The following is a 27,713-nucleotide window of genomic DNA, read 5'->3' as shown; positions in this document are numbered from 1 at the left end:
TGAAAAATACTAATCCATTCATGAGGATGGAGCTCTCATGATCCCATATGCTTCTTATAAAGGCTTCGTCTCTCAGTACTGTTACATTGAGAAATTTAGCCTCAACGTGAGTTTTGGAAGAGCAACTACATTGAACCCTTAGCAAGATTTCTACTCTTCAGATTTCAGGACAATTTCAACCCTGTGAACTTCAGTCTTCCTCATCTTTCATGAAGATTAGACATTTTATTCTTGTGAGCTCTTAGCATGCATCTGGATGGTATTGTGAGTAATATTGGGTGGTAATTATGCATTTGTGGGTTTGTTTCCCCACTAGGCTGTGGACTTCTCAAGGGTAATAATGCTAAGTTATTTTCAGCTTTTATATTCAAGGTAGATCCTGGAAGTTAGGTGCTGAATGAAGCTCCTTTGACCTAGGTCACTGGATAATGCTTCTGAGAGATTGCCTTCTAGAATTGGTAAAATGTGACAATAAGGTTAGAAGTAGGTGGTGCCAAACTATGCAGGGAAGAATTTAGCGACCCCTGTCCTTGCCCACCATCCCTGGAAGAGTGAAGGGACAAGCAGACCCCTGGCAAAGTGATCTGCTGCTCTTAGCTACTCTTGGGTTCCAGAACATACTCTATGGTGGAGGCTCAGGACTGGTCATGTAGGGCATCATGCAAACTGTGTGAAGCAGCACTTACTTCCTAGACTGTTACTGAGAAAGTGGATTTCCTACGTCAGACCCCTGTCTGTTATTTCTAGGTAGTAAGATAAGAGACTAAGTGAACTGTGCGTCAAGTTCAAGTTCATGAACAAATGGCTTGAATTCCACTGAAAATTTGGTGAAGGTATGAGACTTGGCAGCTTGCGCCTCACCTAAGTAGGCCTCTATCGAAACACTTTGTAATGGCTTCAGAAAATCTTCCACTTCTCTCCCCTATTTCCTCTCTGGCCAGTTCTACTTGCTGTTCTGGTCATGCCACTCCATGCCTGAAAATCCTTTCACAGACAATGAAGTCCACACCTGCACATGCTGCCCATGTCTTTCCTCTGTCTGGCCTCAGTGTGTGTTTTCAGGCTCATTGCCATCTTCTCTTTAGCGAAGGCCTTCTACTTAAATTCAGGGAATGGTTTGTGCCTATTCTCCAAGGCTGAAGTGAGACATCATCTCTCCCCTGAAATCCTTTTGGTTTTCTGATTGACACATCGCTTTTCTTTTTTCAGATTCTCAGAAAATGTTGTGGAGACAGTCCTTTCTGCCTCCACACTAGTTTCTTTGGTGAGAACACACTCAAGCCTCAGTGGAAAGAAGAATAATTTCAGTACCCAGAAATTGGGATGTTTCCTGCGAATTTTTTTCAGCATGCTACTATTTTCTAAGAATAAAGGCCATTTTTCCTTCTATTTAGACAGAAAATCTTAGCAATATATGAAGACTTCAAGGAAATGGTGGAAAATCTACAGAAACATTTAGTGCTTCCTGTTCCTCCTCTGGCCTTCCAGTTTTAGTTTGTTTGTCTTTCTCTGTGTATTTTTAGGGTCCTCACTTTCACACACTTCTTGCTTGTCATCTCTGACCTCTGGGTCTTCTGGGCACCGGCTATGACTTCCAGCCAAAATGCTCTGGAGTTTTCTCCTCGTGGAAGCCCTCTGATACTTCTGCCTGACGCATGGGAATTGTTTCTGCTTTGAAGTAGCTTATGTATTTTTGACCGTGCAAAGTAAACTGTTCCTCCTAAAAAAATACTAATTATATAAATAAAAATCCATGAGGACCTGAGCATGAAGACTAGACAGATTTTCACATTTTCTAAAGGAAACTAGAAACACCATTTTTTAAAAAAAGATTTTATTCATTTATTTGAGAAGTAGAGTTATAGACAGTGAGAGAGAGAGAGAGAGAGAGAAATAGATCTTCCATCTGCTGGTTCCCAAATTGCCACAATGGCCAGAGCTGGGTCTATCTGAAGCCAGGATCCAGGAGCCTTTACCGAGTCTCCCACATGGGTTCAGGGGACCAAGCACTTAGGCCATCTTCCACTACTTTCGCAGGCCACAGCAGAGAGCTGGATTGGAAGTGGAGCAGCCAGGACTTGAACCAGTGCCCATATGGGATGCCAATGCCATAGGCAGAGGATTAACCTACTGCCCCACAGCACTGGCCCCTACAAACACCATTTTTAAAACCAATATTCTATTGATAGAAATTTTCTATAATGGCAGAATCAGAGCTTTGGCCATCAGAAAGATCTAGGCTCAAATTGTGACTATACTACAATCTGAATAAAATATACAAGGCAATCGCCTTTGGGCATTGGGCAGAGCTAAAGGCAGACTGTACCTTTTTTTTTTTTTTTTTGACTGGTAGAGTGATAGATAGTGAGAGAGAGAGACAGTGAGAAAAGTCTTCCTTCTTTTGGTTCACTCCCCAAATGGCCACTACGGCCGGCACTGTGCTGATCCGAAGCCAGGAGCCAGGTGATTCTTCCTGGTCTCCCGTGTGGGTATAGGGGCCAAAGCACCTGGGCCATCCTCCACTGCCCTCCCGGGTCACAGCAGAGAGCTGGACTGGAAGAGGAGCAACCGGGACTAGAACCTAGTGCACATATGGGATGCTGGCGCTGCAGGTGGAGGATTAACCTAGTGAGGCACGGCGTCGGCCCCTGTATCTTTTTTTTTAAACATAAAATACTATTTTTCTTCTTTTTATTGCTTTAAAAATAGCTGAGAATTACAAACAAAATATGATAATAAATTATAGGGTTTATAACATAGCTTTTCATTCCTGAATGATGGCAAACACTTGAGGAAGAACTAGAATCAATCTCCACAAACTCTTCCAGAAAGTGGAGGAAGAGGGAACATTCTCCAACTTTCTGATGAGGCCAGCATAATGCTGTTACCAGGACCCGACCAAGAATCGCAAGAAAAAAAACTTATAAACCAAATCCCTTATGAACAGAGAAGCAAAACTCCTTAACAAAATATTGACAGATCAAACCCAACAAAAAGTCGTAGATCATGACCAAGTAAAATCAAAGGAATGCAAAATCGGTTTAACATTTGAACATTGATCAAGCATTCGTAGATAAAAGAATCCACCACATTACCATCTCCATAAACACAGAAAAGGCAGTTGACAAAATTCTACACTCATTCATGATAAATACTGTTAGATAACTGGGAGAAGATACCTTCTTCAATCTGATAAAGCTCCTTTGTACAGAATAGAAAACTAACATCATACTTAGTGGTGAAAAACTGAATACCTTTCCCTGAAATCATGAACAAGGCAAAGATCCCTTTCACTAGTCCTATTAGACATTATGTCTGCCTACCAAATTTTGGATGGGTTACATTATACTGTTTTAAGCAGAGGGTTATAGATAATTTCCACTTAAACTACAATGTATGTATAATTTTTAAGTATAGCTTTTGAAAAGCTATAGGTCAACTTTTTTATACAGGTATGCCAAATAATTCATGATAGACTAAATTGAAAATGATGAAGCCAGACTAACTGTAATTTATAATTGCAAATCAAGAATAGCAGCAACTGGGAAACCTAACCAGCTGAAGAGAGCCCTCGTCAAGCACTAATAGCATTCAGTCCTTCCAGAAAGTTGTGGAAACTACACTTCCCTACCCGTGTGTGTTTTTGATGCCAAGCGTTGTGTAGCTGCCAGCATTCTTAGAATACTGAATGGGTAGCCTCAGGATATTCCAGCCACATGTTAATTTTGGTTTATGAATTTCAGTTTTGCTTTCTATCTATAACTCATTTAGGAGGTTACTACTGATGGAGCTCTAAGCTGTGCTTAAGTGAAAGTATGATTTACAGCCTACCACCATGAAAGCTAGGACTCTGCCGTATTTGAGTCAGTTTAAGACCTCTCAGGCGGTGCATAAGAGAACACAGTAGAGCAAATAATCCTTTGTGGAAAGAGATGGAACAGGTGAGAGGGATGCTGTGTCGAATGTTCAAGGATCCATGCATGGTTTGGAAACAAAAATATGTTTTGTCCATTGCCTTGATTTGGTTTTTATTGATGATATTTGATATATTGTGAGTTTAAAATATATATTAAAGGAGGCATGAGATTCTGTTTATCCAAATGTATTAAAAGCTGTCAAAAAAAGGGGAATGTATTAAAAGCTGTCAAAACTCTAGTCATGTGTAATCAGTGAATGTGGAATGGTAAATTCTTCCCCAATTCCCTATATGACCAGAATCTGCAGAAATGGACTGGGGTGCTCTCCCCTCAGGTCCAGTGCCAGACACGACCAGACACAACCAGGCCCTTCATCCTTCGTCCCTCAGTGCTCTCCTCCTCTGCCCACTCACCTCCAGCCACGCCGGCCTTCTTGCTCCTCCTCAAACACCTCGGAGCCTCCCGCCTCAGGGCCTTTGTACTCAGTACTCACTTTGGCTGGAATTCTTTCCCTTAGATATAATGGCTCACTTCCTCACATCCATCCAGTCATTTTTCAAAATGATTTTTATAATGAGGTCTACTGTGAGCATAGATCTAATCCTACACAGTTCCCCATACACCTTTCTCCTAGATCCTAAATGCCACAACCCTATTCTATTTTTATTTCTTTTTCACAGTACTTATCTCCTTCTGCATACTTTATAATTTATGTGTTTTTTAAAAAAGATTTATTTGAGAGGTAGAGTTACAGACAGAGAGGGAGAGACAGAAAGGTCTTCCATCTGCTTGTTCACTCCCCAAATGGCCCCAATGGCCAGAGGTGGGCCAACCCAAAACCAGGAGCAGGGAGCTTCTTCCAGGTCTCCCACACAGGTGCAGGGGCCCCAAGCACTTGGGCCATTTTCTACGGCTTCTGCAGGTCATAGCAGAGAGCTGCATTGGAAGATGAGCAGCTGGGACTTGAAGTGACGCTCACATGGATGTCAGTGCCGCAGGCGGGGGCTTAGCCTACTACGCCACAGCACCGGCCCCCTTATGTAGTTTTTAAAATATCTATTGAGACATGAATCTGTGGAGCAAGTTTTTGTAGCCCAGTCTGTAATAGTAGTTGGCAGGTATAGTTCATCTCTGTTCTACAGTCCAAAGAAGACAAGTTTGAACATTATAGACCTTTCTGGTAGGATGCAAGTAACCTTTCATATTGAGTTTGAAACTGCTTGCACAAGTAGGTGAAACTCCTGAGGACTTCTTCCATAAGAGTTGTTTAAGATCACTTCTGATCTAGTGGGCCCTTAAGCTTGCAAACTACTTTACTCCAATGCCTGTCCTGGTCTGTGGAGGGTTCTGTTGGACACTGCCCAGCACCCCCTTCCTGGCTACGACACTTATTCCCCCAGCTCTCAGGAGTATCAGCGACTGATAACGCTATGAGAATTGTCTTCTCACCCAAAGTTAGACCTCTCTATGGGCATCCTGTAGGCCTCATCTTGTTGAAGTGGGGGCTTTAAAATCTTAGCCTCTTTGAGGCAACTCTGAAAGGACATTCCAGCTCCAGGGCTCCTGGCTGAGCCCATAGGCCAATTTCTTTTACTTTCTTTTCTGTGTTCCAGGTGTTCCCACAGCATTTCCCAATAAACCTCCTACAGGAAAAAGCCCATCTCAGTCTGTTTCTTGAGGTACTCAGCTTAAGACAGGGAGTACTAACCGTATGATTTTGGATCTGGATTGTGCTTTGGTTGGTTGGCAATGAGAAGCCCATCACTGGTGGATTAGGAGTGGAGAGCTCCCGTCAGGCTTTAATGGGGTAATTGTCAAAACTTCTACTTGTGGCAAGATGAGATGGGACATATGCCGGAGATGCGTTAGTGGGAGCAACACCTCTGGTGCACCAATGTCAGGATCCAAGTTAAGGTCCTCAGGCTTGAGATGGGAACATCTAGGTTGGTGCCCTTGAGAATATTGAATCCGCACATCTCTCTGAACCTTCTGGCCCCACTACTCTGTGTTAAAGGCTAGCACTTCCCTTGCTTAAACATACAACATATGAGGAGTCTTCACAATGTTCATGGAACATGGGCATTGTATTTCCCATTTCCCATGAACATTTTGAAGTACTCTCATATACCTCTCTCAGGATGCATTACCACCTCCCCTCCAGGTCGTCAGACAAATAACCACTCGAGTTACATGAGCATCCGACTGCAAAACTATCAGATCTGTTTAAGGAGGAAAGGTACTACCCAAAGGAGCTGCAGGTCTAGGCAACATTTATTTATTTATTTATTTTTAAAGATTTTATTTATTTATTTGAGAGGTAGAGTTACAGACAGTGAGAGAGAGAGACAGAGAGAAAGGTCTTCTGTCTCCTGGTTCACTCCCCAAATGGCTGCAACAGCCAGAGCTGTGCCGATCCGAAGCTAGGAGCCAGGTGCTTCTTTCTGGCCTCCCATGTGGGTGCAGGGGTCCAAGCACTTGTGCCATCTTTTACTGCTATCCCAGGCAGTAGAGCTGGATTGGAAGAGGAGCAGCTGGGACTAGAACCAGTGCCCATATGGGATGCTGGCGCCACAGGTGGAGGATTAATCTACTGTGCCACAGCACTGGCCCTGGCAACATTTATTGACAGGGGTCAAGAGAGCCTGTGTGTGCCTAGAACACAAGCTTGAAGGAGAATATACTGATCTGGCAGTGTTGTCTCAGAATACGGCGTGTAATACTTTAACACGCTGCTAGGATGATACTTGGAAAAAGTGATGGCTCACACAAAGTGAAGTAGAAATGACAAAATTTTCATGGAAGACAGCAGACTTCTTCCATTTTCTAAGACTGAAAGACTTAGAGAAGCAGACGTGAAAAAGCTGATATACCACGTATTGGCAGAAAACCCACCAGCCTGCTCTGCTTCCCAGGAGGGCTCAGAGGACATTAAGCTTACTGAAGAGCTAAGGAACGCACAGCTGAGGAGCACCAGCCATGGTGGTAGGTGGTTCTGTTCCAGCACCGGGCTCCCTGATTGCAATGGGGAAGATCAACTCCTAAGTAATAGAAGCCAGATGGCACAACGTTCTTAATGAGCAACACAGTTGGGGTGGCTGCCTTGCAGGCATGATATGAGTAATGGCACATGGTGTCCTAGGGCAAGATAGATAAGCTGCCAGAAAGCAAAATAGATCAGGGATAGATTACCATGAGGCTGAAGCCTCTTCTTCAATAAGCTATTGTAATTCCGTGCCTTTTCCTCACTTGAACCCATTTTCAGGCCCAGATTCCATCCACTGAAGGAAAGCCTGTCTCCAGGAGGAACAACCCTGCAATGTAACAGCAAATGGTGATTAGTCTCCCAGTCAGCTGTGGTTTAGATATAGTTTAGATGTCACTCCTTGGCCTGTGTGTTACAGATTTCATCCCTACCGTGGCAATATTAAGAGATAGTGGAACCCTGAAGAGGTAGATCTAATGGGAAATCCTTAGATCACTGGGGCATGTCTTGGAAGGGGATTCTCATGAAGGAGTTGTTATAAAAGCCCAGTTTAGGCCCAGCAGCTCTCTGCTTCATGGCTTACCATGGGGACTTCCTGTGTGTGTGCTTTGCCATTGGCATCTACCGCCCTCTACAGACCTTCAACCGATGGGACTGCGTGATCTTGGGCTTGACCCTCCAGAACTGTGAATTAGATAAAACTTTTCTCTTTATAAAGGTAGTTGTCTCAAGCATTCACTGTAGTGACAAATAGCTGACTAATGCACAGTCCTTCCCCAGAGGGGCATATGATTATGAACTTGGGTAATTGTACGCTGGAGAAAGGGGAATGCCCAGGCATTTTAAGGATTGTTGGACATTTGGTTTGTATGACTAGTACCTGTGGCTGAGGAGTCACCATGCTTACCCTGTGATGCTGGGGGACATACGAAGATTAGATAATAGTCTTGGTTAGATTCATTTCACAGTTTTTCCATAAAACCCAACCTCTTATCTGATGGTCATCCTTGATAGTTGAAAGAATTCCCACATTTGAGCCTAGAACCATGCTATGAGAACTTGTATGATGGGGAAGCCCTCTCAATTTTCATCCTCTTCCCAAAGGTAGTAAAATAAAAAAAATACTGTGCCTTGGGGTGAATGGTAGAGATCAGTAACACTCTTAAAGATCTAAGGGAGGGGCCAGAGCTGAGGTGTAGCAGGTAAAGACGCTGCCTGTAGTGCTGGCATCCCATATGGGTACTGGTTCAAGTCCTGGCTGCTCCATTTCTGATCCAGTTCTCTGCTATGGCCTGGGAAAGCAGTAGAAGATACCACAAGTCCTTGAGCCCTTGCACCCATGTGGAGACCTGGAAGAAGCTCCAGGCTCTTGGCTTCGGATGGGCCCACCTCCGGCTGCTGTGGCTATTTAGGGAGTGAGCCAGTGGATGGAAGACCTCCCTCTCTCTATATGTATGCCTCTGCCTCTGTAACTCTGCCTTTCAAATAAATCAATAAATCTTTAAAACAAAAAAAAAGATCTAAGGGATACATGGGTGGTCACCCCTTTCACATGTCCATGTGGTTAGCTAGTTCCTCTTCTATGAAGCCAGATGGATTCTAGGAGTGGACTCCTTCTAAACCCTAATTGCAGCTGCTATTAGTTGTATCATTACTTGAGTAAGTTAACATGGCCCCTGGCTCATGGATAAGGCCATTCATCTGGCAAATGCGTTGTCCATCCCTCTCCTTTCCAGGAAAGAGGACCAGAAGCAGTTTGCATTCATATGAGACAAGCAACCTTTTTCTGGGTTCACGTTAACTCATGCTGCCTGTCATATTACAATACCAAGGGACCTAGACCATCTGGAAATTCTGAAAAACATTCTATTGGTTTACTCTAGTAATGGCATTATGCTAATTGAGCTGATGAGCAGGAAATGGCAAATTGTTGGAGGCTTTGGTAAGAAGAATGGATTTCGGGGTTGGGCAGGGGGGAAGAAACCCATTAAAGTTTCAGAGGGCCAGTTTGTCAATGAATTTGGCCACTTCCAGTGATCAGAGGCAGGCTGGGATATACCGCCAAAATAAAGGACAGATGATTTCTTCTTGTATCCTTAGTAGAAGGGAAGCACAAAGCTTTGGTGGCCTTTGAGTTTATGAAGACAGAATGTTTCACACTGGGGCATGATGCTCTGACCAGTGTACTGAGGGATAGAGGAAGCTTCCAGCCTTGAGTGACGTCCAGAGCAGAAAGGGCTCCTGCAGCACGTCCAAGATGGGCTGTAGACCTGGCAGAGCTGGCCTGATTTCCATAGTAAGTGGATAAGGGCAGCTGCCGTGGCCTGAGAAGTCAAAGTCATCATGGCCAGGGACACAGACCCGCTGGGGATGGACTTCTGACTCACCGTACTAGGTACATCACTAGAAGAGCAGGTGTGCTGATCTAGGATGAGGGAAATGTGGGATGGCTACTAGAGGAAGATGATGAAGAGCAGTTGTGACTTGAGTTCACCTGCAGGAGTTGGGGCTGCAGTTTGTCCTACCAGCATTCATAATCCTGAAGGAGCTATTCCCAGAGGTGGGTAAACTTATTATACACATCATGTTTGTACAAGCAAGACAAAGGCTGGTCAACAGTAGATACCATCTTCTCACCCCTATGTGCCTTCCCCTCCAGGATTGAAAGACACAATTTCCTAGCTGCTGGGAGCATTAGCTTCTGAAGGCAGAAGCCCTAGAAGAGGCCCACATGTAATTATTGGTCACAGTGGTGGCACAAAGCTCAGGCCAACTATACTCAATCTGTAACATCTATGAAAGCTATCCCAGCTTCACAGCTCCCTATAGTCCAACTTCTTCTCCTGCCCAGCTCTGTGTCCTCATTCCATCATACCATTGTTTTCAAGATCAGTCCCTGACATGTTTCTTATACCCAGGTGACTTTCTTAAAGCCCATTTCCTAGGTAATATGACCCATAATACCAGGAAATCCAGTATGTCATCATAGCTGCCCTGTTAGATTCGAGACGTTTGGAAATCAGGTGATAGAATCTATGTCCATATCAGTTAGCCCAGAGTCCACTGTCTCACCAGGGGTCATCTCCCTGGTTCGTTAGTGTGATATAAATAAATACATTGGCAGAATAACACTTAGATAGGTTTTCTTATCTCTGACCCAAAAAGAAGGCTAAGAGGGGTCTTCTGAGGCTACGCTGTTTCCAAATTCCAGTATCTCCAGCTCAGATATTAAGTCAAAATCAAAATTTCATCCTGATTGGGACTGGCATTGAGACACAGGATGTAGTTTCAGGCTTTAGCCTGGTCCAGCCCTAGACACTGTGGTCATTTGGGGAGTGGAACTACCAGATGGAAGATCTCACTCTCTCTCTTTCTGTAACTCTGCATTTCAAATAAATAAATACATCCCTAAAAAGGTTTTCATCTTGATGGGATGGTAGAAATTAGACTGTAGACCCATTTAATTCATCTGTCTGACTGTGGGCTAGTGTAAATTTAATCAAGTGGTAGCTGCAATTGCATTCTTTCATAATGGGTTTATGTACATAGTCATGGAGAGGAGATAGAGATTCTACATGGGCCTAACAATATGAACCTCATTGCAAAGTTGATGTAGCTTGGACCAAGAGGCCCACTCTACAGTGAAGGAGGATAATAATGAACACATAACTTTGACATTCACTGGTTCTACTATAGTCCATATTGATGGAAGCAACCAACCTAGTGGAAATTTGAGAAGACACCCAAAGAGGTTGGCATAAAAGTATTTTCTCCTTCCAGAAGCAGTAAATACTTTAAGCCAATGACTGTTCTACAGTGCAATTTTTCTCATAGGTAGAATTCATCATTACTTCCAGGGGTTCATCTGAGGAATTTGGGAAATCCAGCTCCTGGGATCAGCAGGATTACAGGTCCTGGTCCCAGGTTAGAGATGTTCTACCAAGGGATACAATAGAGGTTCTACTAAACCTAAAGTTATGGGTGCTACCTGGTCACTTTGGATTCTCCATGAAAATATATCAGCAGGCAAAACGAAGAGATTTCCAGATTGACAAGAGCAACCAATCCTAATTATTGTGAGAGAGAATAGTGATCCATAATGGGGGCAAAGGTAAGTATATCTGGAATTCACTAAGTTGCCTCATGGTGATTGCATTACTAAAAATAACCCACAATGGTCAAATGAAATGGCCATAGCCTGACAATGGTATGATGACCAATGACCTTGACGTACTAGGGATGAAGGTCTGGGTTACCTCATTAGTTAAACCACCTACCTGGGCAAGCTGGGCAAGCAACCTAGATCAGAAGTGTTGCCTGAGGGTGAGGAGGATATAGGATGGATTTTAGAGGTAAAAAAATATGTTACAGCCTGTGGGCAACTGCTGCAGAAGGGCTACAACTTCCTGTTGTTAAGCCTTTTCTTTAGAAAGCTGTGACTAGTGACCTCCTTGAAATTACATTAGCCAGAGAGTGAATTTTAAAAGTACAACTATGGGTAGTTCAAGGGATTCTGTTTGTGCCCTGCTCACGTATCTGGGACCCAATCATTTCAGTGTGTTTTGGGTGACTCTGAACCCCATGTATCTACTTTTCTGCAGTAGAGAGCTCTGTCTGCGAGTGCCGAAGGCTGCTCGGCTGGCTTGCTCAGCAAGCTGGAAGCTCTGGGGAATTAAGTAGGCTCAGCCCTCAGCCAATGACAGACAGAAGCGGTGTAGTATCTACCCACTCCAGCTCCCTTGTTTGCTGGGTAGAACAGCTTTGAGGCATGTGATGGGCACCGTTTCTCTGAGTTTCCCCGTGGGGTTGAGCTCTAGCTGTGTACTGTTTCAGATCCACCCTTTATTAGCTGCCTTGCTTTCCCTGTATCACTTCCTGCTTCTTGCAATTGTTTCTGACTTCCTAATAAACTACTTGTGCTCCAGTACTTGCCTCAGGGTCTGTCTCTGGGAGAATCCAAGCTGAGACAGTTCCCTCTAGTGTTTCTACCTGGATTTTCCTGTTGCACGGCTCTTGTATTCATACTCCCCATTCTATTGTTTCCTTTTGAACAATATTTCCAGGATGACAGACTCCTATTGTTCTTTCTCTTTCACCAATGTCTCCAGGACAAGTGGACAGATCCCAACAGGGAATAACTAAAAATCAAACTCAAGTAACTAAAACAATATCTATTAGTAATCGAGCTGGGAATAGAATAGTTCTCTGAAGACATGCGTCTTTTTTTTTTTTTTTTTTTTTTTTTAGATTTATTTATTTATTTGAAAGGCAGAGTTACAGAGAGCCAGAGGTGGGGGTTGGAGGGAGAGAGAGAGAGAGAGAGAGACTTCCATCATCCACTGGTTCACTCCCCAGATGGCTGCAACGGCTGGAACTGTGCTGATCTGAAGCCAGGAGCCTGGAGCTTTCTCCAGGTCTCCCATGCAGGGGCAGGGGCCCAACGACGTGGGCCATCCTCTACTGCTTTCCCAGGCCATAGAAGAGAGCTGGATCGGAAGTGGAGCAGCTGGGACTCAAATAGGTGCCCATATGGGATGCTGGCACTGCAGGTCGTGGCTTTACCCGCTACGCCACTGCACCAGCCCCAACATGCGTCTTTTCAAAGTCAACAGAGTTGGCATAAGTTTTGCCATAACCTTCATCCAGCTAGCTGGAACTCAATATCCCTCAAAGAGTGTGCCACTTATTTCTCAGTGATTCCAAGCTGAAATTCCAGAGTTTGCTCAGAAACCCTCTCTCAAGTTCTTTTTCTCTCTCAGTCACTGTCCATAGCCCTGGAACCAGCCAAGGTGTTCTAGGGTCTTTGCCAAGGGATTGTCTCTTTGTCTTTCAAGACTCTTGCTCTCTTGATTAATGCACACAACCTAAGAAGCTGTCAGCCATTGTGGAGACGTCCCTGGTGAGAACATGCACCTTCGAGGTTATCCAAGGCTCTCGGAGCTGCGGCTTCTGGTTGCAGGAGCAGTCCAATCCGAGCTGCAGAGTGAAGACCCCCTTCTGGACTTTCCAAGCTATGTAATTGCTGTTTGGGCTTTCATGATCTCTCTTGAGAGCATCTCCTCTCTCTTCCCAGCCTCCTCTGCAGTTCGGCTAACAACCTCTTAGCAAGCAAAAGCACACACCTCACCTCCGGAATAAACAGCAGTTTTCTTACACCAAGGTAACTCAATTCATTTAAAACATAAAATGAAATACTCAGACAATTTCTCCAATGGCAACTGTGTGTGTAGAGTAATAGGTGTGCTTTGCACGTACACCATGTGTTTCAGTCCTAAGAACCGCAGCAAAATCTCAACAACTTCTCCAGTTCTGATCTTGGCTTGGTATTTACATACTCAAATGACCCACTGTGCCACAACGCCAGCCTCCCCAGCCTCCTTCTATAAGGCACGAGGGAGCCATCTAGCCCTCGGACCAGAAAGACTACTCCTTAGCTTGGGTCTGCAGTCTGACATGAGGCCAAGTGTAAAACTGACCATGAGCTGGTAGGAATGTGATGAAGATCAGCCATGGCCCATGGCTCTGGGTGATCAGTGTCCAAGGCTAGTCTATCCAGGAAGGTCCTCCCTGCAAGGCAGGTGTTCTCCTTTGAGACCACTGGCCTGGGAAACATTCCCCTGCAGATACCGCTGGTGCCTTGAAACTTGGCCCTGAGATCAGTTAGAAATGGAATAAATCTGTGTGGGGTGGAGGGAACTGGAGGAGATGGACTGCTCTTCCTGAGCAATTTAGCGTGGGGAGAGATCAAAGCCTTGGCTGCACCTCTAGAAGATCCTTTTGTTCCAATGGATTAAGCCTCCACCTGCAGTGCTGGCATCCCATGTGAGTGCAGATTCAAGTCCTGGATGCTCCACTTCCTATCCAGCTCCCTGCTAACGCCCCTGGGGAAGCAGCAGAAGATGGCTCCAGTGCTTGGGCCCCTGCCACCCACGTGGGAGACCTGATCTTTCTCTCTCTTTCTCTGTCTGTCCCTCTCTCTGTAACTCTGCCTTCCAAATATATATAAAAGAAAGGAGACTGGGATCATGAAGATGGCAGGGCCAGTCCTAAGAGTGCCCCTCTAGGGGCCGATTCTGGTTAGTTCTCGTCAACCACTCAGTAGGGAAATGACTATTGTCATCTCTCTCATTGTCAGCTCTCGGCAGGCTCGACAGATTTGCTGATCTTTATGAAGTGGCTGAATGGTGGGAGGACAAGTAGGTAAAAGTATTCATGTTCAGTACGAGTTTTAAATCTTCACAGACTCCCTCGGCGATCTAGACTCAGCTAATAGAAGCGGGCCTTGGGACAGTTGACTCATCCTACCTTCTCTGCCTCCCACTCAGTCATAAATTACTGTGCAGACTGTGCTGGGTACATCGACATGACGAGTTATTAAAGGAATGAGTCAACAGTTTGGGAAATGCACATTCTCACAGGCCTCAGCAGGGCAGGCTGACGGCCTAAGTTACAGACAGGGCCTCACAGCTCTGAGAGTTGGAAGAAATCCTGCTGCTCACGGAGGCCCAGCTGCTCCTCTCAAGGAGACAGAGCCCTAAAGGAACCCAGTGGTGACTCAGTGCAGCCCTGTCTGTGATGCTGAGTTTAATGGTTGTGGGTTTATGCTTGATTTCTGTGGAAATTTGTCTAAGTATGTCTGCCTCTAAAAAGAATTTTTATTTTTGGCAGCATAGTGGTAATTAATCTAGGAGTGTGTGTGTGGGGGAGTCCCTCCTAACTATGTATTTAAAAATTTATTTATTACAAAGACAGAGTTACAGAGAGGCAGAGGCAGAGAGAGAGAGAGAGAGAGAGAGGGGTCTTCCATCCATCGATTCACTCCCCAAATGGCTGCTTCTTCCAGGTCTCCCATGCGGATGCAGGGGCCCAAGGCCTTGGGCCATCTTCTGCTGCTTTTCCAGGCCATAGCAGAGAGCTGGATCAGAAATGGAGCAGCTGGACATGAATGGGCACCCGTATGGGAGGCCGGCACCTCAGGTGGCAGCCTTACGTGCTATGCCATAGTGCCAGTCCCCTTAATTGTGTATTGACAGCTGTAGCTTCTTGTCTGCCATGGCCTGTAACCTCTCCACTTCCCTGCACCCTAAAATGTCAATTGCTTCTCTGTATTGCCTTGTTAACCATGATCATACCCAATCTGCTGCTTTTCTTGCATTTTCTTCTTTTTTTTAAAAAAGATTTATTTTGTTTTTATTTGAAAGACAGAGTTACCAAGAGAGGTAGAGACAGAGAGAGAGGTCTTCCATCCTCTGGTTCAATCCCCAGATGGCTGCAGTGGCTGGAGCTGTGCTGATCCAAAGCCAGGAGCCAGGAGCTTCTTCTGGGTTTCCCTTGTGGGTGCAGGGGCCCAATGACGTGGGCCATCTTCCACTGCTTTCCCAGACCATTAGCAGAGAGCTGGATCGGAAGAGGAGCAGCTGGGACTAGAACTGGCACCCAAATGTAATGCTGGCACTTCAGGCCAGGGCTTTAACCCACTGCGCCACAGCGCCGGCCCCTTCTTTAACTCTTGTGTAGTCACCTAAGCATGTTCTCTACAGAATGTTGCTTCCTGGGGTACCACAACTATCTGGCGTGCTTTGTCATGGAAACAGTAGGTGTTCCACAAAGATAGTTTGCAAGGACCTCTGTGGCGCTGTTCCTGAGGCTGGCATCTGGAGGAAGACTTGTTACTTCTAAGTTGCTCTACAGGGAGACCACATAGGCAGATTAGAATTTAGTGTGCAGAATCGATCTTCTGTATATAAAGATAATTGGAAATGAAAAAAAACAAAAACAAAAACAAAAACCTGGTGTTAAATTGGAAATGGCATAGAAAATTAATTAATTTTTAAAAAAAATATTATGTAGGATCTCTGTCTTTAATGTGCTGTACACTGTTATTTAATGCTATAACTAGTACTCCAACAGTATTTTTTTCACTTTGTGTTGCTATATGGGGGCAAACTGTTGAAATCGTTACCTAATATATACTAAACTGATCTTCTGTATATAAAGAGAATTGAAAATGAATTATGATGTGATTGGAAGGGGAGAGGGAGCGGGAAAGGGGAGGGTTGTGGGTGGGAGGGAAGTTTTGGGAGGGGGAAGCCATTGTAACCCATAAGCTGTACTTTGGAAATTTATATTCATTAAATAAAAGTTTAATAAAAAAAAAAGAATTTAGTGTGCAATCAAATGAGACTTGTCTATGATTTAAAATCCAAGCCTTAGTGCCCAGGTTTTCTGGAAAGCTTACTTTGGCCTTTTTCCAGAGAGCTGTCATTGCCAGATGAGTGATCTCTTGGTGGTGGTATTGAAGGTTTAAGTCCCTGTTTGCTGTATGCCAGAAAATATTCCTCAAGTTGTGTGTAGTAACCCAGTTATTCCATCCTTGCAACAGTTATTTGAGCCAAATTCTTATGTGTCTATTTTACAGATGAGGAGACTGGGGTCCTTAGAGATTAATTCCCTTGCCCAGGACCACACAGTTGGCGAATAGGGGCGCTCAGATGGAAGCTAAGACGTTCTAGCCAGAGGTTGTGCTCTCAGTCAGTGTACCTTAGAACCTCTCAAAAATTCTTAAACACTCTGATCCACCCACCCACCCGTCCAGCAAACATTTAAAACCCTTTGAAGGACATGGCCTATATATAATGACTGTGTCTTTAAGAAATCCATTGTATCTTCTGTTTCACCCCTCTTCATAGCCCCCTTCTTAGCTGCCAGACTTGGTAGGGGTCATGCACAGTGAAAAAATCCTCTGGCTAGGATTTTGAAGCAATAAAGAACACTGGGAATGATTATGGTAATTTGGAGTCCACTGAGATTATCTTGGCGAATCGAGAGACAAGCCCACTGGAAACTATATACTTCAGGATACATATGAAAATTATAGGAATCGTTTTGTATTGCAGCATTCATGTTGGGTAATGTTCAGGTGAAGCTTCCCATTTTTTTTCATATTTTTATATTCCATTCCCCCAAATATTGTGAAGGATTTTTTTTTTGTCCATTAGGACAGACAAAAAGTTGCTAAGGTATCTGCCTGTCCTGTGATTTGAGTATGCATCTGACTGACCCAGCAGTGGCTGCTCAGAGTGGGAAAAGGAAAGACCTGGGCCTGGTCAAGCATGCTTGTCTTTGAGACTCAGTTTCCTCTTCTTTAAAGTGAAGGAGATGAACGAGATGACATCTAAGGCCTGTTTCAGTTTCAGTGCTCAATGATTCTGAGGACTTCTACCTGCATTTCTGGAGGGAAACCTTTCTACACATTTTGCTTACATGCATAGCAAAAATTTTCATTGTTGGCAGTTGAGTCTTTCACGCAACATCTTCTCACAGTCCTTACTATCCTAGAAAATAACATCCAGGAAAAGGGGTGATTGAATTCTTCATCTGACACAAGTTAAAAATGCTTTCTTCTGGGCTTCCAACTCATTTGCTCTTTACTTGTTATCCTGACTACTGAGTGGGCAGGGTGTCCCGGTTCTCCCATAACCTTTAAATGTGGAGGACCGACCTGCAGCTGTGGCCTGAGACAGCTTGCACAAATCACTCTGTAGATTAGCAGGTTTTTTTTTAATAGGAATAAAATGCCTGCTGGTCTGTTGGCACATGTCCCGGAATTCTGCTAATGTAGCATTCGTATTCTGTATTTGGATCTTTTGTCCCCATTATCTTAACACCTCTTTGCCAATGAAAGGAAAAAATTCAATGTCAGTTGGAGTCTAAAACGACCCAGTGTCAAAGCAGTGACTTGAGTAATAAATAATATGTGCTAACATTTATTGAAAAATCACTATTTGCCAGGCATTGTTTTAAATTGCTTTATATACATTCTCATTTTATTGTCTATGAGGTAGGTAATGTTTATGCTTCTGTGCCTCCTCAACTGGGATACAGAGACACTCAGCTGCTTGACCAGGTTACACAGCCAATAGTACTCTAGTTTTCTGAATTTTGACTTTTAAAATGAGGGGTGAAGTGGCAAGATCCTGTTAAAGAATCAAATGCATCTCACTAGATTGGGAAGACTATTTGATGGGAGGTTGGCAAATGGATTCTACTAGCTTTAAATCAGCATTTCCTGCAGAGAGATGGAAAATTCTTCTAATCCAGGATGCTTCAGAACAGTGGGAATTTATGACACTTTCATTCATTTATTCATTTGTTAAAAAATATGCATGCAGTATCTGTTATGGATCAAGAAGTCTGTTGGGGGCTTTATTTTTTTTCCCTTTAATTAACTTACTTATTTTCATCTTGATTGAAAGGTGGAGAGACAGGGAGTGATCTCCCATCCACTGGTTCATTCTCCAAATGTGTGCAACAACCAGAGCTGGATATGCTGAAGCCAAAAGTCGAGAACTCTGTCTGGGTCTCTTATGTGTGTGGCTGGGACTCAAATCCTTGAACCATAGTCTGCTGCCTCCCAGGGAGAGTATTAGCCGGGAACTGGAATGGAGAATGGAGCTGGGACTGGAACCCAGGCACACTGACGTGGGGTGCAGGCTTCCCAAGTGGAGACTTAATCACTACCAAGCCCTTGCCCCTGCTGGGTGCTTTCAGAAGAAAGAAGACTGAAATCAGAGAAGATGCCTGTGCCATCAGAGATTAAGAAAATCCCAGGATAAGAATATTTCTGGCCTCAGATAATTTTATGCAAATGCATAGAATATGAGAAATAGTAAAATTTGAAGATTTAGAAATGCCTAGACAAATATCATATCTAAATGATCAGGCTGGCATGGGCCACAAATGACACATGGACTAGTAGATTCCAAAGAAACAGCTCTGGTAGGGAGTAAGTGACGTTAGAATATCAGGGGAATGGCCATGCAGGAAAAGGAAGACAGCTGACCTGGTATCTGTGATCCTCCCTGTAAGGAAGTCACCTCTCACACACACAAGAAAAGGTCACAAAATAGGTAATGAGAGCTTATGTCTGGAGATGTCAAAGGGAAGAGTTGACTACGGAAGGAAGCCTCTAAAAATTAAACTTGATCAGTCAGTTCCCAATAACCCATGAAAGAGCAGCACGAGCAGGCATTTTGTGTAGTAGGTAAGCCCTGGGCTGGGATGCCCATATCCCACAGCAGAGTACTCAGGTTCAAGTCCTGGCTTTGCTCCAAATTTCAGCCTCTTTCTAATGTGCACCCTGGGAGGCAGCAGGTGATGGCTCTCGTTCTTGGGTCCCTGGCATCCATGTGGGAGACTGGATTGAGTTTTGATCTCCTGGCTTTAGGCCTGGCCCAGTCCCACCTGTTCCAGGTATTTGGAGGAATGAAATAGGGATGAGAGCTCTCTGTGTCTGTCTTTCTGTCTCATAAACACATAAACATCAATAGACAGAGAAAGAACTAGCTACCACTGAGAACTTGGTATAGCCCCAGTGATCTTGGGCTTTATAAATGACAAAGTGGATTTTATAAATGACTCTGAACACCCAGAAGCTAAAAACCAGTTATCCGAATGAAAATAGATAGCAAAAAATACATTTTAACTACAACAGTAGGAAGAAGAAAAGGAAGGAAGTGTGGTTTCTACCCCTTCCAGTAGGTGATAAAACAGAAACAGAATCTTGCTGTTTGGTTAACTGTACTCAAGAAGCATTGATTGATGGATTGGTCAAAAAAATAGAGGGATGTCTTGAAACACATCCTTCATGGATCCATTCTTGGTCCTTCCTTGTCCAACAGTTAAAAATTTAATTTTAAAATATGCATAAAAGAGGAAATAGAGGGTGTAATGATGCCCCATGTGCCCGACACTCAGATTTCAGATGTGTTGTGATTGTGCCACATTGACATCATTTGTCCATTCTGTTTTCTCTGCTAAGGTATAGAGCCAATCTCAGAAAGATGTTACTTGGGGTGGGTGTTTTGCCTAGGGGTTGAAACCTGCACCCCACATTGGAGTACATGGATTCCACCCCAGCTCTGGCTCCAGCTCCTGACTCTAGTTTCTTGATAATGCACATCCTGGGGGTAGCAGTGATGGCTCAGGTAGTTGGATTCTTGCCAGCCACATGGGAGACCTGATTTATTGCCCAGCTCCCAGCTTTCGCCTGGCCCAGTCTTGGCCATTATAGGCATCTGGGGCGTTAGCCAATGGATGGGAGTTCTCGCTGCCTGTTTGCTTCACCCTCAGTCTCTTTGTCTCTGCCTATTATAAATAAGTAAGTATGTAAATAAATAAATCATGCTATTTCATCACTGTTTAATTCAGTGGGAATTTCTGAAAATAGACATTTTCCTTTATAACAGAATACAACTGTTACACCAAAAGTAACAAGAATTCCTTGTACTTTGTAACATTTTGCTTGTGTCAAAAAGGGCTTCTGATTGTTGGTTTTTCAAACTAGAATTTACACAAAGTCCTCAGATCATATTTGGCTCTTATGTCTTCGAAGTCTCTTTTACTCAAGTGGAGTTCCACTTGCCTCATACATTTTTTAAAAAAGATTTATTTATTTATTTGAAAGGCAGAGTTTTATATATAGAGAGGAAAAGACAGAGAGAGAGAAAGAGAGAGCTGGATCAAAAGTGAAACAGCTAGGACTTGAACCAGCACACTGATATGCGATACAGCATTGAAGGTGGCGGCTTAATGGGCTACGCAACAACACCAACCCTTGTTTTTGATAAACTCTTTTGTAGCAAAAATCTACAGTCTAGGTTTAATGAGAAATTAAGTAATAAATTTCATAAGAAAGTTGATGATATTAAAGGTATAACTTGCCCCAAATTTGTATTAACATCTGCCATCTACCACGGGGCCTCTAGTGATATTCTTTACTATGTGAAAACCAGAAGACACACAACTCATGAAGAGGCATCAATATCTACCTCAAAATTAGTTATTTTAAGGAGTCTGTGCCCAAGGATGGTCTTTTTTTTTTTTTTTTTTTTTTTAGATTTATTTGAAAGGCAGAACCACATAAAGAAGAGAGGGAGAGAGAGAGAGAGAGAGAGAGAGAGAGAGAGAGAGAGAGAGAGAGAGATATCTTCCATCTGCTGGTTCATGCTCTAGATGGCGATAGTGGTGTAAAGCCAGGTGCTAGGAGCTTCTTCCAGGTCTCCCATGTGGTTGCAGGGGGCCAAAGTACTTGGGCCATCTTCTGCCACTTTCCCAGGCACATTAGCAGGGAGCTGGATTGGAAGTGTAGCAGCCAGGACTTGAACCAGTCCATATGGGACACTGGCATCCCAGGTGGCATCTTTACCTGCTATGTCACAATGCAGCTCCAAGATGATAATTTTTCTTAAAGATTTATTTTATTTATTTGAAAGACAGAGTTACAGAGAGAGGGAGATTCACACACACAGACACAGATCTTCCATCCATTGGTTCATTCCCCAAATGGCTGCTGGTGCTGGGCCAGACCAAAGTAAGGAACCAGGAGCCTCCTCTGGGTCTCCCACATGGGTTCAGGGACCCAAGCACTTGGGTCATCCTCCACTGCTTTTCCAGGTGCATTAGCAGGGAGCTGGATTGGAAGTGGAGCAGCTGGGTCTCAAACCTGCGCCCATGTGGGATGCCGGCATCACGGACAGTGGCTTTACCTGCTACGCCACAATGCCTGCCCTCTGAGGATGACGATTTATCTGCTGAAGTTGCAGAAGGTGCTTTATGAGCAGTCAACCATGATTTTTCATTTTGGTAAAACAAAAGATCTTCTAGATTAATTTTGCTTATTTTCAACTCCAATTTTTTTGCTTCTTTATAGAAAATGAAATGATAGGTATTCATATCTTCATGCCCATAGCAGAAGAGCTTTGTAAACAGTTAAATGAAGACTCATTCATGTCAGTGTTATAAGAGTCAGTTCATTCCAATAACATTTGTGTTTTTTCATCTGCTTCATGGAATCAAAATTAAGCTTTTGGAAGGTTCATTCTGTTGAAAGGAACGTTATTGGAAATGCCACAGAAAATTCAGATATAGGTTTAACATTAGAGATAAAATTATTTATTTTTATAATGATCATAATAAATACAAACTTTGTTCAAGCCAATTGCCTTTACTAAATTGAGCAACTTATGGAGCACATACTTGTAACTGATTGTCATAAACCCATAATTTACAATTTCACCCAAATAAGCTGCAATATTTTGTTAATCAAAACAGAAGCTGTTGTTGTCAAAATTTACAAATATTTATCCATTATCACAGTTGCAGTAATTGAGCTATAAAATTTCTGTGATGAAGTATTTTTTTTAATTCATCAAAATGTGATACTGATTTACTCTCTTTGCTGCCAACTATGACTTAGAATTTAGTTTCTGCCCGAGTTTTTGAAGGATGACTTTATAAATCAACCCTTGTATTTCTCAGTGGCATTGAACTTTCTATAAGTGGTTCTGATATATTTCAGTTGCATGTGGTTCCAAATCAGTTGACAGTTTTGAATTAGAGTAGTTATAGGATAACAACCCAAACGTCAGCTTTTGAAACTTTTGGTAAATGGTATTTATTGAGAAAAACAACTTGCAAATAAGAATGCATTAAGAGTTATCTTTATAAAAAGCAAGGGGAAAAGAGAACAAATCAAACAATGACACAACAAGGACTCAGACAATATTTATTTATTTATTTTTGAGAGGTAGAGTTACAGACAGAGAGAGGGAGAGACAGAGGGAAATGGCTTCCATTCACTGGTTCCCCAGATGGCCGCAACGGCTGGAGCTGAGCTGATCCAAAGCCAGGAGCCAGGAGCTTTTTGCAGGTTTCCTGCATTGGTGCAGGGGCTCAATCACTTGGGCCATCTTCTACAGATTTCCCAGGTCATAAGCAGGGAGCTGGATCGAAAGAAGAGCAGCCGAGACATGAACTGGTATCCATATGGGATGCTGGCACCACAGGCAGAGGTTTAGCCCACTACGCCACAACACTGGCCCCCAAACAATAGTTAAACTTTACTTTTGGCTTACCCTATTTTCCCCTTGAGATATATTGAATTGTGAGAACATTTTTTTGATGGAGCTTTTACTTTAATTAAAACTCTAAATTCCATATTGAAAGAAGGTCTTTAAATTTGCAGCCTCTATATTTGGTCAAACCTTGGGGATAATCATAAATAAAGATATGTATTTGAGTTTTGTCTTGTAGAAATATTTGTTTACAATTGAGACAAGTGAAAATTCTCTTAAAAATATTTGGGCTGAATATATTTATACAACTGAAGATGGAGACTGCTAGAGGACAGAGGGAGCATTGTGCATGTCTCATCCACAGTGCTGAGAGAAGAGGAGAGTTCATACCCTTTGGGTGAATCTTTTCATGTGAGGCCAAGATGCTATTCTTTCCATAGGATAAACAGCATCCTGGGACTCAGCGTTGCCTCTGTTGTTGGCAGGTTGGGTACTCTGGACTGCTGTAGCCAGGTTAGTAGTGTTAAAGAGAAGACCATGCTGTTTCGTATATGCCTACTGACAGGTGCTGAACGGGCCATCTGTTCCACCGTGATTAGTGAGAATCTCCCATCAGGGGTCTCTGGTGACTCGTGCATGGGCTATGAACATTGTCATACCCCTTGCTCATTCTGCGTGTCACACATCTCTACCCCAGACTTTCTTGTCACCAATTTTTCAATTCTCTCCAAGTCTTTGAACAGCAGCCAAACTGTCAGCTGTGGTGAGTCATCACATATTTGCACCCAGGCCATGTATCCTTCTGCATGAAGTAGATGGCCAGATGTACCACTAGAGTCAAGTTCTACATACCAGGATCATGTTCCTTCATCATTGTGATTTAGGGCCCTCACTGAGTGCAGGATAGTGCTGTAAGCATCAACTCCTGGCTAACCCCAGCAAGCCATGCAGATTCAGCCATAGACAAGGACTATATATTCTCCTAACTGGATACACTGGCCTCACCCTGAAACAACAGGTGTGGATTAAAGGGCAGGTGGTGAAGCAGCAGGAACTGGAATCTTGGGAATCAGAGCCAGCCGGTTGGTACTGTTTGGTAGTTTGCCTGTGTTTTCTGGACCTGGTTAGATCTGGTCTTCTGTCTGCCACTTCCAGTTTGTAACAGAATGTTGCTATGCATTGTGGACTGTTAGGCTGTGGTCAACATGGTATTCACTGGTGATGTGTAAATCTTCTACCAAGGCCAGACAGGGGCTGCTTTTAGCATGGAGAACAGTTGTTAGCCGAGGAGGGTGTGGAGGCTTGTCAGTCACCCCAGTGGGACTCCTCAGACACTTCCTATACCATTGGGTCTGTTGGTAATAAAATTTAAATGGTAGGATAGCTTGTAGCACAGCCTGAACCTGCTGAATAAGTCTTTCTTGATTTCTGCTCCTATCAAAACTGCCAGTCTTATGGGTCATCTGGTAAGTGAATTGTAGCAGCATATGCCCACACAGGGTATGTATCACCTCCCACAACAAAAGACCATTAAAAGTCATGCTTCTGGAGTTGGTGCTGTGGCATAGCAGGTAAAGCTGCCACCTGCACTGCCAGCTTCCCATATGGGGGCCAGTTCGAGTCCCGGCTGCTCCACTTCCGATCCAACTTTCTGCTGTGGCCTGGGAAAGCAGGGGAAGATGGCCTAAGTGCTTGGGCTCCTGCACCGACATGGGAGACCCAGAAGAAGCTCCAGGCTCCTGGCTTTGGAGCAGCCTAGCTCTGGCTGTTGTGGCCAATTGGGGAGTGAATCAGTGGATGGCAGACCTGTCTCTCTCTCTCTCTCTCTCTCTCTCTCTGCCTCTCCTTCTCTCTCTGTGTAACTCTGACTTTCAAATAAATAAATAAATCTTTTAAAAAAAGAAGTCATGCCTCTTTCTTTGTGGTAGGTAGTGCAAGGTGCAGGAACTTGGCTCTTCCTTTAGAGGGAAATCCCCATGTGCCCACTGCACTGGACCCTTAGAGACATCAGTATCAGAGGCCCATATAGATGGTCATAGGGATTGTCTCCTAATCTCTGTCATGCAGGTATCGTCTTAGACTCCTTGTTGGGTGCTTGACATGACCTGCTTCACAAGACCAGTTAGTGCATTGCCATCAAATAATGCAGAAGCATGAGATTCTGTGAGATAGCAAAACGATCACAATCCCTCCAACTACATGTATGTAAAAGGTGACAGAGTCGTGGGGGTCAGGAGTGGGGTGAAGGTCAGTGTTGACCCTGCTGATAAAGACATTACGAAGGGAATTGCAGCTGTGGTGGTTGTTGTCATCATCAGATTCTGCCTGTGACAGATAGTCTGTGGTCATTCTTCACAATCTATCTGACCTTCATGCCAGCCAAGAGTGTGAGTTATTAAGGATGTGATGGGAGTAAATGCCATTGTCTCTCAAGTGTCTGATGGTGGTGCAGATTTCTGCACTTCCTCCAGTTAAGTAGTTTTCTTTTCCTTTATATCTTGGTTGAACGTGGGGACTTCAGAGGGAGGATAGGTCCTGGAATTTCCACTCAGCCCTTCCTACTGTAATAGCATTCGACCTTCAGGTTAGGAAACCAGGGTTGAGATTTTGCTGGTTACTCTGTTACTATTTCCACTGTACAGTACATCTGGGTTTAACGACAGCAGCACCAGGCACGTCCTCTGTCCCACTGACCTTACAGTTAGATGAACCCAGACTTCAACTCCTACTAATACTGACTTCCGTGAGGACCTTCACTGTTGGTTCACAATCCAATGTTGAGATTCTGTATGGTCCATATAACTTTGAAATCTGAGAAAGGTCTATAGATTATACCTATGCCAATTTCTTATTGGTGATGCTAAAGTTGTGGAAGAGGTTAACACTGGGGGAAAGGAGGATATGTGGGACTTTCCTGTACGTTTCTCTGTTACCTGCTGTGAATCTATAGTTACCATCAGTCCTCTATAGCCGTGGGTTGCACATCTATGGATTCAACAATACAGTAAGACAAGTATAGCATTTACATTGTATTAGGTGTTAGTAGTGATCTGGAGATGATTTAAAGTGTATAGAAGGATGTGTGCATGTTACATATAAATAATGCACGCACTATGCCACTTTCTAAAAGGGACTTTAGCATCCATGGATGTAAATATCTGTAGGAGGTCCTGGAACCAGTCTTAGCAAGACCTGTATTTCCAACTAAGAAGTATTACAAGTAGGTAGAAAGTGCTTGCTTTCTAGGCAATTGAGAGAATTTCAGAAAAATATATCAGGTACATTGTCTAGCACAAAACATGTTCTTAAGCAATTCTATTTGCACAGACACAGACCCAGGTACACTGACCACCGCTTTGCTACACCAATCCTCCTCTCAGTGAGCGTGACCTTTGAGTTGTTTGTCCATCAGATGTGGCATGAATGCCACACTCTGTGTCATTGCTTTCCTTTTGACCCAGCATCCCTGATGAAACAGATGCTGGAGAGAAAACCCACCACATTGACCCCAGTACCGGGGCTCCCTAGACACCCTGTATATGAAGCTGGCTGTAGACCCAGCCCACAGTCTCTGAATGGATGTGGTCCTCTGGGGTAGCCACACAACCATCATAGGGATTGTCTATGGAGACTATAGAGACAGTAGGTTTTAGAAATAGAGAAGCCTGAGATGAAGATGCTGGGAAGAAGGCTCAGGGGTGATCAGAGACTCTCCCGTGGCCACACACCAAAGATCTGTGGCTCTGCCCATTCGTGGACAGGTCTGCCAAGAAAGATGAGGCTGCGACTCATGCTCCTGCTAATGCTTGTTTAAGAGCCTGGGCAGGACATCGCATACATGATTGAAGTTAATCTGGATGCCATTACCTTATTCATCATGGTGATTTTCTGGTTGCTTTTATGGATCATTGTAAAACTGGTTTTGAATGAAATATGTCTTCTTATTTTTTCCATCTTAATTCTTAAGGGGCTCAATATCCTTCAGTTGCTAGGTAACATGCCTATAATGTGCTCTCATAGTTCTATCGGAATAATTTCAGTAATCACTTAGGAGATTGCTTTAATAGTATATTTCCTCAAATGGGAAGAAATGACTAATTCTAAGCTGTTTGGAGAAAACTGACTGAAGTATTTCCTCAAAGACAGGTGTCCATCAGCTAAGGAACATAAAGACCCAGCATGGGACACATCACACCTCACTGCAGCCCTTTTAGAAGTTCACTGCCTTCAGACCCTCCAGATAGAACCTGCGCTCACTCAGAACTTTCTAAAGTTTTCAAGAGCCAAAGGGTCCAAAAAGGAAGAGTTTCAAAAGAAAATATTTTGCTCTAGTGATGTGAAAAATTACATCTATCACAACCAAAAATGAGGCAGGATGTGCATGTTTGCCAGCATGGGTCTGTTTAAAGCAGGGCAGAGACATGGTAGAGTTTAAATTCAGAACTCTGTCCCTGTTTCAACTGATGGAAAGTCTGATCAGCTTGGCTGCAGATGAGCATCTTTGAGGTCAAAATTTCTTCTTGTTCCTCTAAGTGTCTTGGAGATGGGAGGCATGTCCTCTCGAGCCAGAAGCCATCAGGAGTTATGCTGTGAATCTGAGCCTCTCAAACACAGCCAAAGTGTTTACTTCCCAAGCCTTGCCCTGCCCCAAGTCTGAGCACTTCATAGAAGCCTATGGGCTGGGTAAGGGCACGCATGAACACATCCAGGGCTCTCCTGATCTAAGGACTTTTTCCTTCCTTTTGGATGACTGACAGCTTTCCTTCTTCTATTGGGAAAATCAGAGCTGTTCCCATTGCCCATGTGGTCTCAATTATCTTTCACTCTTGTTGTAATCTGGTGTTCCTGCCATCTCCCAAGTAATCACTAAACTGCTCTTTGTAAGGTCAATTGTGGTGTCCTAAATGTCAGCTTCCTGGACCTATCTTCAGCCTTACCTCAGAAGGACATCTCTGCTGC

The sequence above is a fragment of the Lepus europaeus genome, chromosome 6 (genome assembly GCF_033115175.1).
Source record: "Lepus europaeus isolate LE1 chromosome 6, mLepTim1.pri, whole genome shotgun sequence".
Classification (NCBI taxonomy): Eukaryota; Metazoa; Chordata; class Mammalia; order Lagomorpha; family Leporidae; genus Lepus; species Lepus europaeus.
This window is presented reverse-complemented; position numbering follows the sequence as displayed.